Here is a 13,403-nt window from a genome sequence, read left to right as displayed (position 1 = left end):
ATTATTGTGAAGTTGAAGGAAAGCTATACATGGGAAGTCATGTTCTTCACAAATTAAAATATGAAAACTGATTTTTATTCAGATACTAGACCTAATTCTTCTGTCTCATAAAAACAAATTGAAATTTATATTTGGAAGACACTATAAATGTGAAACAACCCCTCAGACACTAAATCTTCACTGCAGTTAAAACATAAATACTGTTTAAATCTATATTAATATCTGAGCACTAATTAAATCAGGCATCTTAAATCGATCTTATCTGGATGTATTTATTCATTCCTATAAATCGAGCTCCACCATTCTGGTCACAGCAGCTGGATAACGGTTTCTTTGGCAGATTTTCGTTTTCTTTTCAGGAAAAAACATAAATTTTTTTGGCTGCCTTATCTCTGACAAACTGGCCCATTCACCGTTGCACCACGTTATTGCTTCTGGCAGCAGTCACTGTTTCAGCACTATAAGCGTCTCTACTGCTGTACAGAAACTGAAAGAAAATGTCTAAATTATAGCATTTTCTGAAAATGATCAAAACTCAGATATTTAATCTACCTCATTATTCCTCAGCCATAATTGCAAACTTTTTCATTCTTAAGAAACTTTAGAAATATGCCTATTAGGAAAATGTCTACTGTTTCAGTTCATTTCTTTGCAAAGAAGTTTTCCTGTTTTTTATTTGTATAGTTTAATGGGTCTGACTTGGTAGTAAGTCAGCAGGAAAGGGTTTTACCTTCTTGTTCTCTACCTGTCTGTGTGGAGCTGATGCCCAGTGCACCTCCATTAGCCTCGTGAGTCACCTGAACCTACAGCTTAGGCTTTCGTGGCATGTGCATTAAGTTTAATTTAATTAATTTATTTATTTTAACGCAGTAATCAGCTCCATTCACTGCAAACTATTGCAAGCGGTTACCGGTGACGTCTCTCACAGCTGTTCTTCAATCCAGGGATTTAGATGTTTTCCTGGTTGATGGAGCCAACTGCTGATGGTGTTCCTAAAAACAGTAAACACATCAGGAGCCAAACTCTCAGAAATCTATAGTAATTACTGATGCCATCTGCTGCTGCTGCAGTTAAAACTCGAGGCTGGGATCTCCTCAACGTTTGTATAATCCTGAGCACCAATTATTTCTCAACACATGATGCCCCCTTCACTGGAGAAATCAGATTAAGGAAAGTTTATCACAAAAATTGTTGTGTTGAGTTTATTTATGTTATATAAGACTAATTACATAAATCTTATCAAACACAGCTGTACCCTGAATCAACGACCGGCATTGACTGACATTTTAAAATTACCCAAGGTAAATTTATCTGCAGACCATTATTCAGATAATTTAAAGTATTTTAGATAAAAAAAACGTGTATAAAAAGAAAAAACATCTAAAGAATTCTCTAAAAATTTAAAATACAGCTTTATTATCTGTTGTATATATATATACATGTATATATATATATATATATATATATATATATATATATATATATATATAGTCAGACAATAATACAGGGATAAGATGACTCTCAGACCTCCCTCAGGTTTGATTCAGTCTGTTATCAGTTTTTGAGGATTAATAGTATGAAGTAGCCATTGGCTTTGCAGTGCATCATGATGGATCACCGCAATATGACTGAGACAATTATGATCCCCCCCTGTAAAAACATTAAACCTTCTGCTGAGAGCTTCAGGTTTATAATGAGACATAAATCTTTTACTGCTGCTTTTGCCCAGTCATCTGCTGAGCTAAAGCCTCATTTCTGGCTTGTTTTGACCACTACTAACATCCTTTCAGCTCCATAAAGCAGAGGAAATGTTGCTTTCTCTTCAGTCCGCTGAAGACCTTCCTATCAGGTGCCTCAACGTGACGTAGGAATGGAAGGTGTGTGGGTGGAGGCAGAGGCAGGAAAATTCTCAGTGTGCATTGGATGCGTGTATTACATAACCTCGCTGAATATGTATATATACCATATATGTTGTTTTCATGAGTTAGAATTTGTTGTAGTTTTTGTCAGTTTGATTAATGACAGTGTCAGTACTCTGCCAGGTGCAGTTAGATGGAAATATGGCTGCCATCTGTTAGTGAGAGGCAGCACAAAGCAGGCCTGAAGTGGAGGTCAACTCTTGTGACGACGGCATAATCTCTCAGTCTTTCATTGAAATGCAAGTGCAGATACAGAAGAAGGGGAAAACATCTACAAGACTCTTTTTGCAATCTAATTCTTTATCTGATGTTTTAATTTCAGTGGTTTAAAGAGGCTTTTCACAAGTTTATATACAAAGTTTTAAAAGTTTGCTAATTGGGTTTTTAAATTCATACCCAGACCCATTCTCAAGGCCTATTTTGGCATTAATCTCCATTTATCTCCATCTACCTTCCCATCACCTCGGAACCATGTCTTAATTTTGTCAGAAGGTTTCATCATAGTTTTTGTCAAATACATTTTTTTTTTGATAAACAATAGATAAAAACAGCACAAGATAAACAATTAGCCAATGATACCCAACATTTTTGACCTGAAAGTGAATGATGTGATAACAACAAAGTACTTAAAAGGAATATTTCAGGTGTACACTGTTCAGGTTCTGCAAGCATCAATCTGCAGATGCAAATTGATGCACTTTCGGCACATGGTTTATAATTTAATGAAGAATATTTTATCCAGTTTGAATCTTTTTATGAATATTTTCTCTTGAACATTCTTTTGGTAAAAATCAGCAGAAACTATCAATAAACTGATGTCTCTGTGAAATTTCTTTCCATCCAAAGATAAAGGAATCAGTGTAAAGAAATAAATTTTCTGAAGGATACATTAAAAATGCATTCCTCTGTGACATTATATTTCATCCCTCCTTTAATCTATTACTACAAGGTTACTATGCCACTGTGCAGCCAACTTTGTTTCTGATGACTACATTTAATCAGCTGAGTAAGCGAACATTTAAATGTGCCATCAAAATTAACACTGCTTGAACCAACTTCACCGTTGCACCACTTTTGGTCTGATCTAAATACAGTGTCTTTATCCCCTTGTTTGCTGTGTTTCCTACAAGCCTTTGGACAAACTTTAAACTTGCTCTCAACAATGGCTTTCTTCTTGTCATTCTTCCATTTGTAAATAATTGATAGTCATCCTCAGAAAGGATTCGCTCACTTGAGCTTTTGATCTGCAACTGTTTGCACTGGATTTTATGTAGGTGTGGAAGAGTAAATGGGGCGGACTCACTTTTCAACTTTTTGTTTGTTATAGATTTTCCCACTTCATGAATATACACCACTTGCTATCTTTTCTTTAAAGCTATTTTTATGCTCTATCGAATAAAAATGTGAAAAAGTTTAAGTGTCACTGTATAGTGAAGTCTCATGGACAGGCGAAAATGATGCAAATAACCTTTTTCATGTTTTGATTCAAGCATGTTTTTTGAAACTCAAACCCCATATTATTTCCTGGTGTTTGTAGACCTGGAACATTATTTTCAGTACTCTGCATATAGTCTTTCACTAAAAAGAAAAGATCTTGCTGAATTGAAAAACTCATTAAATAGGTGAGTTTTAATCTCCCTTGAAATCAGCTAAGCCAGAATAATGTTCAAGATTTCTTTCTGCCTTTTAAACAAACTTTTCAAAAATCGTTTAGATATAAAGGTGTGAAAGAAAAACTATGAATGTTTATCATTTGAAGAGGCACCACGTTGCTGTGTTTATTTATACAATATACCAAAGGGCCTGAATCCCATCAGTTTCATTGCTCCATTAATCTTAATACCATTAAAAAGCCTCAGTAAGTACTTTAAGTGCAGTTTACACTCAAATTCGGAGCAAAGCACATTATTTGAAGCCTTGGGGAGGCTTTGATGTTGCTAACTTTAGCTGCCCTCAGTACTGATTGATCTTAAAGTGGGCGATAGATGCAGTGATGTTCCCTCCCGGCCGGATGTCTGTCAGCTATGTACGTCAGCATGGACCTTAAAGCAAATCTGCTGCCTAGGCAAGAAAAACAGAAAGCTGGGAGGAAAGGGCTGTTAGTGGAATGACCACAATGTTTGCGGAGATTTATCATTTCACCTTTAAAAGCTGCAAAAGATTTTGTTTTTTGAAAACCCGCTCCTACATAATTTCATATTTAATTAAAAGAATGAGAATAATTGTAATGCTCTTTTAGATTTGGATTATGCCATTCTGCCACAAGAATATACTCTGATTTAACCTCTTACATTGTAGCGCTGACTGTACCTTTAACATTGTTTTTCTGCTGAAATAAAAACTTCTGCTATAGCCTCAGGTCTTTTGTACCTTTTTGATTTTTTTCCAGGATCTCCCTGTAGTTAGCTCCTTCCTTCTTCTCTTTATCTATCAGCTTCCATAATGAAAAAAGCTTCTCCGCAGCTCAATGCTGCCACGTTTTAGCATAAGAATAATGTATTTATTTGTGAAACCGTTTACTTTTTCCTTCCACTTTGCTATTATGTGTTAGCTTGTGTTGGTCTTTCACATAAAACTCCAATATATAGCGCGATGTTTTTGATTGAAGCATGACATACTAATTGAAGACACTGCTTATCTTCAATTGTTTCCTTGACCAAACTGTACTAAATGTTTTGTCAGTGTGCAGAGCCCAGTTGTATGGAATGACAATGTTGCAGCACTAATTTATAACGTCTGATCTACATCTGCAGCTTTGACAGATGCAACATTCTCATATGGCTAATTTGTTTATGACAGCTGTGGGCAGAGAGCTGACTCCTGCTGAGAGCATCAGAATAATGCACAAAGATACAGTCTGCTGTTGTATAGAGTCATCACTGCAGTAAGAGCATCTAACAGGAAGAACCGTTAGACCGCGGCTTCAGATTTTCTTAAACCAAACCTCACATCTATGTGGATTTATATGTTGGAAATGTGGAAGTTTTTGCTTAAAATAGGGTGAAAATCTGATTTTAAAAAGCACAATTCTTGAATAACAAGTTACTCGTCAGTATTTCCCAGCAAAATCACAACTTTTCTATGCTGAAGTTTCATCTGAGACTGACAAAGTTCACTGCAGATCGATGTTACAGAGTTTGGTTGCAAAGGTTATGATGGATCGTTCTTTCAGACTTTAAAATAATCTGTCCGTCCATCCATGACTTTGGTGCCAACAGCGTTTTTCTTGTGTAATGGACCAAATGTTTTTAGAATCTCTATCATTCACAGTTGCACTATTGTCTGTCTTAACATAAGAAGGCAATCTTTCTCAGACCACGGAAGCTGGATGTTTTTCAGAGCTTTCGCTGAACAAAAACAGTGATTGACAAACACAATACATCCTCAACTTCTAGCAAATTTTGTTTTGAGGTTTTAAGATGTATTTATGGTAAATCTATCAAAGTACAAATGATGCAGAAATGTTGTTATAATGCAGCGTTATAATATGTTTACACATATCTTCAATGTTGAAGTGTGTAGACACACAAATAATTAGATTACATAAGGATTTACAATAAAAAGGCCTTGTAAGTTAATAGTCAATTTTAATGCTATGAAAACATTTGACAATCACATTTGTGGTTTTTATTCAAATTAAAATTAAAATTCTGTTTTTGAAGCACAATTTGGTGAGTTTTATAGTGACTCAGGCTTTTGCTCAGAAAAGCAAAAAGCAAGGTCAAAATTTTATTTTCTGATCCCTTTTACCCACAAAGTGCTCTTGGTAATTTTGAAGAAGATTCTTGCAGATGACTGCTGGTCAGTATTTGCCACACATGTTGTGGTTCCTAATATAACATCGCATTTAAATGTCCAGTCAGTTAAAGGTGCGCTTCTCTGCAGCTTTTCTTTTTTTAGCTTCCCCAGTAGCTGCTTTACCTTTAGCCCAGAATAATCCAACCTTTCACCGCTCTCCTGCTGCTGATCCACATGTCTCCAATGGTTCTGCTGACACATATCCTTCCCATTATTAACAAAACCTTGTTTTATCCTCTAAAGCTGTTCAGTTCCTTAAGCCAGCTGAGCCGGTGCCTGTGTGTTTGGTATGTTGTTTTAACAGTGGGAGCTGCACTCTCATGGCCCTCAGGACCAAGCCTGTCGACCGGGGTTTATTTCTGCAGGGCCTCCCTGTTTATTTTCAAGAGGGTATTAATTTCTATTTTGATTTGCCTCTTGTGTTATTTTAGATGAGTCATTTGGGAATGTGTGGGCACATGTGAGAACAGTCTGTGCCTCGGCGAGAACGGCAAAACGCACACACAACAGGGACGACTATGAATGTGTTTGTTTGCTCCAAAACATGCATATGATAATTTTATGTATCCTGCTGCGAAGAAGAGACTTTTGTTTTTCATCTGAAGTCAACAGACAGAGCAGATTGCTTGAGTTCATTTTGTACCAAGACTTAAGTAACTGAGCTTTGCAACTATTACATAATAAATTCATTTAGAGGATATTTTAAATACTTTGTTTTCTATGAAACATACCATAATTTCTCCAAGCCAAATAAACATCATTACCCTCAAGATAGGATTAAACAGAAGAGTCCCAGAGGGAAGGGGGAAAAAATGTTTTAATACCTTATAATCTGCAGTGGAGTTAGCCTAGGACTGAGTAAATTAATTTTCTTACCAAACTAGAACTAATTCATAAACTGTGCAGTGGTGTTTAATTCACCTTCCAGTTGGAAAACAACACAAATATTTGCAATTTTCTGGGGTGTTATTATAGTTTTATAATAAAAAACAACATAAAGTAGATCATGATTTTGACTGGGCAATCTGCATGAAAGAGCTCAGTTTTTATTTTAACCTCCTAAATGGTTATAAAATACATTGAGGTGAATGATTGTAGCTTGACAAAATTAAAATCTGTTGTTTAGATAATGTGATAAAAAAAAGAAAGAAATCTGTTTGGCATTGATCAAAACAAACAGGATCACAACACACCCATTTAGTGGAGAAGTGTGACCACACCTCATTTTCACCTTTCTTTTATTCTCATCACCTTTTCCAGTGATTCTTTCCTTTTGTTTCGCCTTCAGTGGCGCTCCACACACTGAACTCGCGCTGGACCAGTGCATGCTGGGACTGCAGCAGCAGCAGCTGTAATTAACAGACCTCTGTGTCACAAACGATAAGAGATTGATGTTCACAAAATTCATGTTTTTTCCCACTAATAGATGTGACATATCATTATGTCCTCTGTTTCCCAACAAAGTGAAATGATCTCATTTAGTTTAAGATACAAAGAGCCTCAATCACAGGATGTTTGATCTACTGTGTCATTTGTGTGTGTGTGTGTGTGCTAGTGTGTGCCGTGTGTTTGCATCATGGAGAGAGATCGGATCTGAGCCAAGCTGATGGTGTCTGTCAGGGACGCCTGGAGGACGCCGCAGTCATTATGATAGTAGACGACCATAATCCTTTTTGTCCTCTCTTCTTGTCTTTTATGCAGACTCAAAGTGCTTCCGTTCTCTCGTTCTTTGTTTGTGTTTACGTGTCCCTTTCTTTCAGGAGTAGATAAATCAGACAAATGCAGCATTCAGGCTGAGGGCAGTGCACTTCCATCAGCTACATCAGGGCCGCTCTTCGGCTGGTTGGCTGCTGGAGCGGTGGACTGAAAGTTACCTCGCCAAATATCGATTACCTGCAAGCCTGTGACTTCAGCAACAGCAGAGATGGAGTAAAACCTGTCAAAGTTTGCCAGGATGAAGGCAGTACTGATTTTCAGCCCCCTGTCAGTTGGATGAAAATATTTTCCCTTAAAAGCATAAAATGAGGGGGGAAATACTCTGCTTGTCAAATTCTTTGCTTCTAACACATTTAGGAGCATTTTTTATTGTCTTTAGGTCTAAAGCGAAACTGGCTCTTAAAGAAAATGTCATTTAGTTCCTCGAGCGGATCTCTTTCTTGCTTTTTTATCTGTCCTTGAAGCCAGCTAGCTGCCATTATCATCATAGTCCCCAGACTCCAGTTCTTTCCGCTAAGGAATAATGTGCGAGCCTGCCATCAATTTAATATCTATCCTCTGTGTCTGTGAAAGAAAAATGACACGTGTTCAAAATAGATGTTGAACTCTAAAATCTACTGCAGCAAATTTCCTTTCCATTTTGCAGCTATTTTTTTCTGTTGGAAGAGTAGCACTGCAAACACCTTGAAAACACATACCCAACAGAGAAATACAGCGGCGGCAGCTTCATGTTGGGATGCGTTTTGTTCAGTAGAGCTTAGGATGCAGAACATCCTTCATTATGTGTTTTTGTATTATTTGGAGAGACGTCAGTATTGTTTTATTAATGTTAAAGGTTTTTTTCTGGTGATCTTTTCGTTGGATATGAGAAATAATCATGCCTCCTAGAAAACTCTGACAAGAAAAGAAAACATTAGTTATCCAAGAGGTTACTCAGACCAGGTTCAAGGTAGAAGCGAATACTTGCTGCTTTCAAACAACCCCAGAAAAACAATCATCACTGTTGTATGTGAAAATGCACATTTTCATTATATTACTATTGACTTAAGGGACTGTAATTTTTAAAAACTCTAGTGTAGAGATGTCAGAAGATGCCAACAGAATGGTCGAGTTGAGGTCATTTTTTATGTTTGCTTCCAATGAAATGTGGGTATTTCAATGTTGTGATCGACTATGACAAACAATGTCAAAATAAATTAAACAATAAAATAAAATGTGCTTATGTAGCACATTTAAAAATACATATTTTGATTAAAGTGCTGTACATTTGAAATATAAATAATGGTAACACTTTATTTGACTGGTTGTGAATAAGACTGTCATGACACCGTCATAAACATGACATAACACCTGTCATGAACATGAGTAAGTCTTCATGAATATTCATGACTGTTGTCATAAAGTGTCATTCGGTAAATCATGACACTTTTAATACAAAGTTGACATTATTCAAAATGTCTTTGTTATGACAACTTGACATTAATGAAGAAATCATGATCTGACATAAATTTGTTATAAAAGTATTACTGTTTGAACTTTAGCTTTAATAACATAAAGCTACATAATTTTTCAAGTTTAATCAGTGTATAAAATGTTCACTGAGCAGCCACAATCTAGTCTAAACTCACTATTTGACATGTTGTAGAGATCCGCTGTGTTATTATATTGTTACCCTGGTTTATAATTAGCCTATCTTCATCAAACAACAGCTGTTAACACTTCCTTGTATTTGTTTTCCTTCACATCACGCATAGTTTTCTGCTGTTTGACTTCCAGCACAGTGTTTTTTAAGTACTACCACTTAAATACTATCCTCTTCTAATATAGTTTTTTTTTCCAGGTATGGTCAAGATGAACAGCTAGATAATGTCTGATAAATGAATTATAATGAAAATAAGTTGCATTTTTCATGTTTGGATACAATAAGAAGGAGCAGAGAGCGCTGGAAAATTAGGTTTGATTTCACTAACAAGTATTGCTGCTGGCTCATTGTAATTTCCTTCTGAGTCAGAATGAGGGTCAACGAGGATCACTTCCTCCTGCCTATCTGTCCTCGATCCTCTCCCATCTCATTTATTCAGCTGCATGCAGAGTCCACAGCTTTTCCCCTCCTGCTTTAAGCTACTGGATCAAAAGAGGGAAGAGTTTGAATTATCACAGAATTAAAGCCAAAATCCTATCCTCACGTGTCACAGCTCTCATGTATTTCTCTCTTTTTTTCTTTACTCATATATTTTCTGTATTGCAGAACCCTTTTGAACCAGCTTTTCTCATCGTTTCTACCAGACCTCACAACGGGGTCAAGGCTTTAGTTGGTGCAGCTGGTTTTCCTTTCCCACCATCAACTATTCACTGAGCTGCCTTGAACTTTGCTGCAGACATAATCAGTCTCCCTCAGGGTACATCAGACCAACCCTTCATGACTTTTTAATCTGACATCATCAAGAGTCGGATCCTGTCGTTTTTGTTTCCACTGATCCCAAATAAACACAGTTAATCGGAGACTGAAATCTTATTAGCTTATTTAAGATGTCAAACCTGATCTCATGTATCTATAAATACAATTCCTCTGCTTCTTTTGGCCAACCTGTTGTATTTTACTCAAGTGAACTGGTTTATTTTAAAAATAGAGTTTTCAAGGTTTTGAAGTTTGCCTTATAAACTTGTTGCCTCCACTGTTTTCTCTTCTAAAATGAGCCTGAAGTAAATCTGCTGCTGACATTATAAGGATTGATAACAAAGTTAATGATTTCAATGCATTTAAAAAAACAGTAATTAAGTTTATTTTATTATTTATTTATTTTATTCTACTCTCTTCTCTCAGAGAAGAGAGCAACATATACCTTACATCTCAATATATGTACATATTGAGAAGTTGAGTTGAAGCATCGTACCTATTGTCAAGCACAGTGGTGGCAACATCATGCATATGTTTTTGTTACGGGAATAACATTATAACATGATAGAAATCTAAAAAAAGATTTTACATGATACCCTCCTCCTTCACCATCCTTCCAATGAAATTTCTAGACTGTGCTTAAAAGCAGAGTCCATGGTAGGAAACCAACTAGTTTGAATTGAACCTTGAGAAGTTCTGCCAAAAATAGTCGTCAGATATCCAGCAAGGATAGAACCAGAACCTTTTGAACAAAAACATCTAGTTAACCTGAAACTGATAGAAGAGGTGTTTAACTGAACACTAATGAGGGTGTACGTATATGTTTGAGTCTATATGTAGCCCACAACTATTTTAAACTTGTGCACCCAGTTAATGAAAAATAAAAATTAGTTTTTACTTGAAGGGATGTGCGTAAGACTGACACGAGACTGTCATCAACATAAACATGAACGACTCTTCATAAATGACTACGACTGCTGTCATGAAGTGTCATTCTGTAAATAATGACACTTTTAATGGAAAGGTGCTATAAAAGTTGCATTAAGAGGTCATTAAAAGTGTCAACTTTGTATTATTCAGTAAATAATGACACTTATAATGCAAATTTCCATTTAATCTTGCATCAAAAGTTATATAAAACTTTGTATTAAAAGTGTCATTATTTACCGAATGACACTTTATGACAACAGCCATAAGCATTCGTGAAGATTCCATCATATTCATGACAGATGTTATGTCATACTTATAACAGTCTTATGCAGTCTTAAATAAAGTCTTACCAAAAGAATTATCTACAGTTATTCTGCACTGAAAAAGGCCTAACAACATATTTTTGTTTGAATTGTCTGTAAACTTCTGACCAGAACAGATATACCTCTGGTATTTGATAAAAAGCTACAACAGGCGGTCGTCATAAAGTGGATCATATGTTAGAAATACATCCTTTAACGACTCTCATGCTTTTAGGGTTTCATTTTGGCTCATCTTTCCCCTGACTGGTTATAGTCCAACATTAAATTAAGAGGAAAAATGGTGAATCCTCTTCAGGAAACTTTTATGACTTTTTCATCGAGTGGGAATGTTTCGTGACTCAGCAGCTGTTTCGAGATGCTCTGTCAGACTGTGACAGCTCTTTGTTGCTAGTGCTCTCCTTGGCCATCTCAGCAGCAGAGCTGCGCTGCTGTCAAAAACCTGCTTTGTGCACCTCTTGGAAAAAATTTTTTCATTTGCAGAAAATTCACACTGAAAGTTTTTACTGAATTTTGTCAGTGTTCAGCATCTGACTTGCAGTTTTCAGGGCTTATGAAAGTAGATTTCAATCAGCAGCACAGTGCCATCATTATGTTTGGTCTGTCACTGCACATGCAGCTCAGTCTTAGTCTTAGAAAACGGTAGACACTAATCAGAGGTCTGAAGTAACATATAATAATAATAAAAACAACAACAACAACAACAACAACAACAACAACAACAATAATAATAATAATAATAATAATAATAATAATAATAATAAATAAAACATGAAATCAAACTATAAAGTGGACTATTTATGGATGTACAGTAAACGTTGTTGCTTAGCGCCCTCTGCTGGTTAAAGTATCTGAAAGAACTCTGGATGTGGACAGAACTGCTTTCTTGTGTGTCAATCATAAAAACATAATGCTTTTCTGAGCATGATTTCAGGTTTGTGATGCAAAAATGTGTAATTGATCTGGAAAAGCTACACCAGCTTTACCATCTATTCAGTTCTTGACCCTTAATAATAACAATAACATCGTTTTTTTTTTTTCAAATACTCATTTTGTTTACCAGATCAGCTCTGCCTGCAGGGGGTTGGAGCCAAATCCATCAGCCTTAGGACAGGAGACTGGATACACTCTGGACAGTGAAGACCAGAAGGAGATTTTCACATTTACTTAACCTTCAGTAAAAATACAATTATTTCTTGACACCACGGTAAATAAAGAAACATGTAGATCAGAAATATGTGATCGGTTGTGTTGTATTTAACACAGAGGTAACAATTACTTCTACTACTGCAACGTTGTTGATTTTATGTCGATACACTGACTTGAAATGTATGAGTAGTTTTCAAGTAAACATCCCTGTTTGGCATTCCCATCCTTAAAACAAGTACAGCTGCAACTAAAGTAATTCAACGCCCACGGCTCGTTTATAAATTTGAATTCAAATTAATAAAGCAGCATTAGATAGTTAAATAAAACAAATGCTACAAGAAGACTATCCAAATATAGCACTAAATCCTACCTCCAGGCATTCAATGAATTATTCAGTCTCCTGAACAGACATCCTAATTAGCTGTGGTCACAGACAACACCTAAAGTAACCGATCAATGGTTTCATTGGTTGCATCAGGAGTGCTTTGTATTGAACATCTGAAGTGCCTGAATAAATCCCATTTTTCCTGAGAACCAATGCTATTTGGCCTAAATTATTTGGCCTTTAGGGAAGAGGGGGTTAAGTCCAGTAAGTTATCACTGGCCTTGCACAAACAATATGCAAAAGCTAACAATAAAAGTTCCTGTAGATACAGCTGGAAGCATAATTTGCTAGTTTAATGATAAAGGAACAGTGGATACACCACGACAGAAAAAAGCTGCCATTAATTGCTGCCGCCAGATTTTTGAGTACTCGTGGTCAAAAACCCCTAAACCATTTCCTGACTAAAACTGCACAAACAACATAGTTATTCTTCTTCAATATTAGCTATGAAAATGGTTGGATTATCTGCTGAGTAGCTATCTACCAGTTAACTGCTTAACAGAGCTTAAGATGATAGCTTTACAACTGTAGATTTAAAAAAAGCACGACCCAAATACCAGTGATGGGGAGTGATTATTTGATTTCTTTCCATGAGAGTCCTAAACAGCCAAAATGACCTATTCTGTAATAAAATACAAATATTACCATTACATCAAGGTGGATCATGGTCAGCTTCAAAATACAAGAACATCTAAATTAGAGGTCTATTCACCCAATCATACTCTCATTTATACACCAATTGCTGGCCAACGTGGAGTTAAGTAGATAGATGTGACAACAGGAAGCTG

Source organism: Xiphophorus hellerii, chromosome 16 (genome assembly GCF_003331165.1).
Source record: "Xiphophorus hellerii strain 12219 chromosome 16, Xiphophorus_hellerii-4.1, whole genome shotgun sequence".
Classification (NCBI taxonomy): Eukaryota; Metazoa; Chordata; class Actinopteri; order Cyprinodontiformes; family Poeciliidae; genus Xiphophorus; species Xiphophorus hellerii.
Note: the sequence above shows the minus strand (reverse complement) of the source record.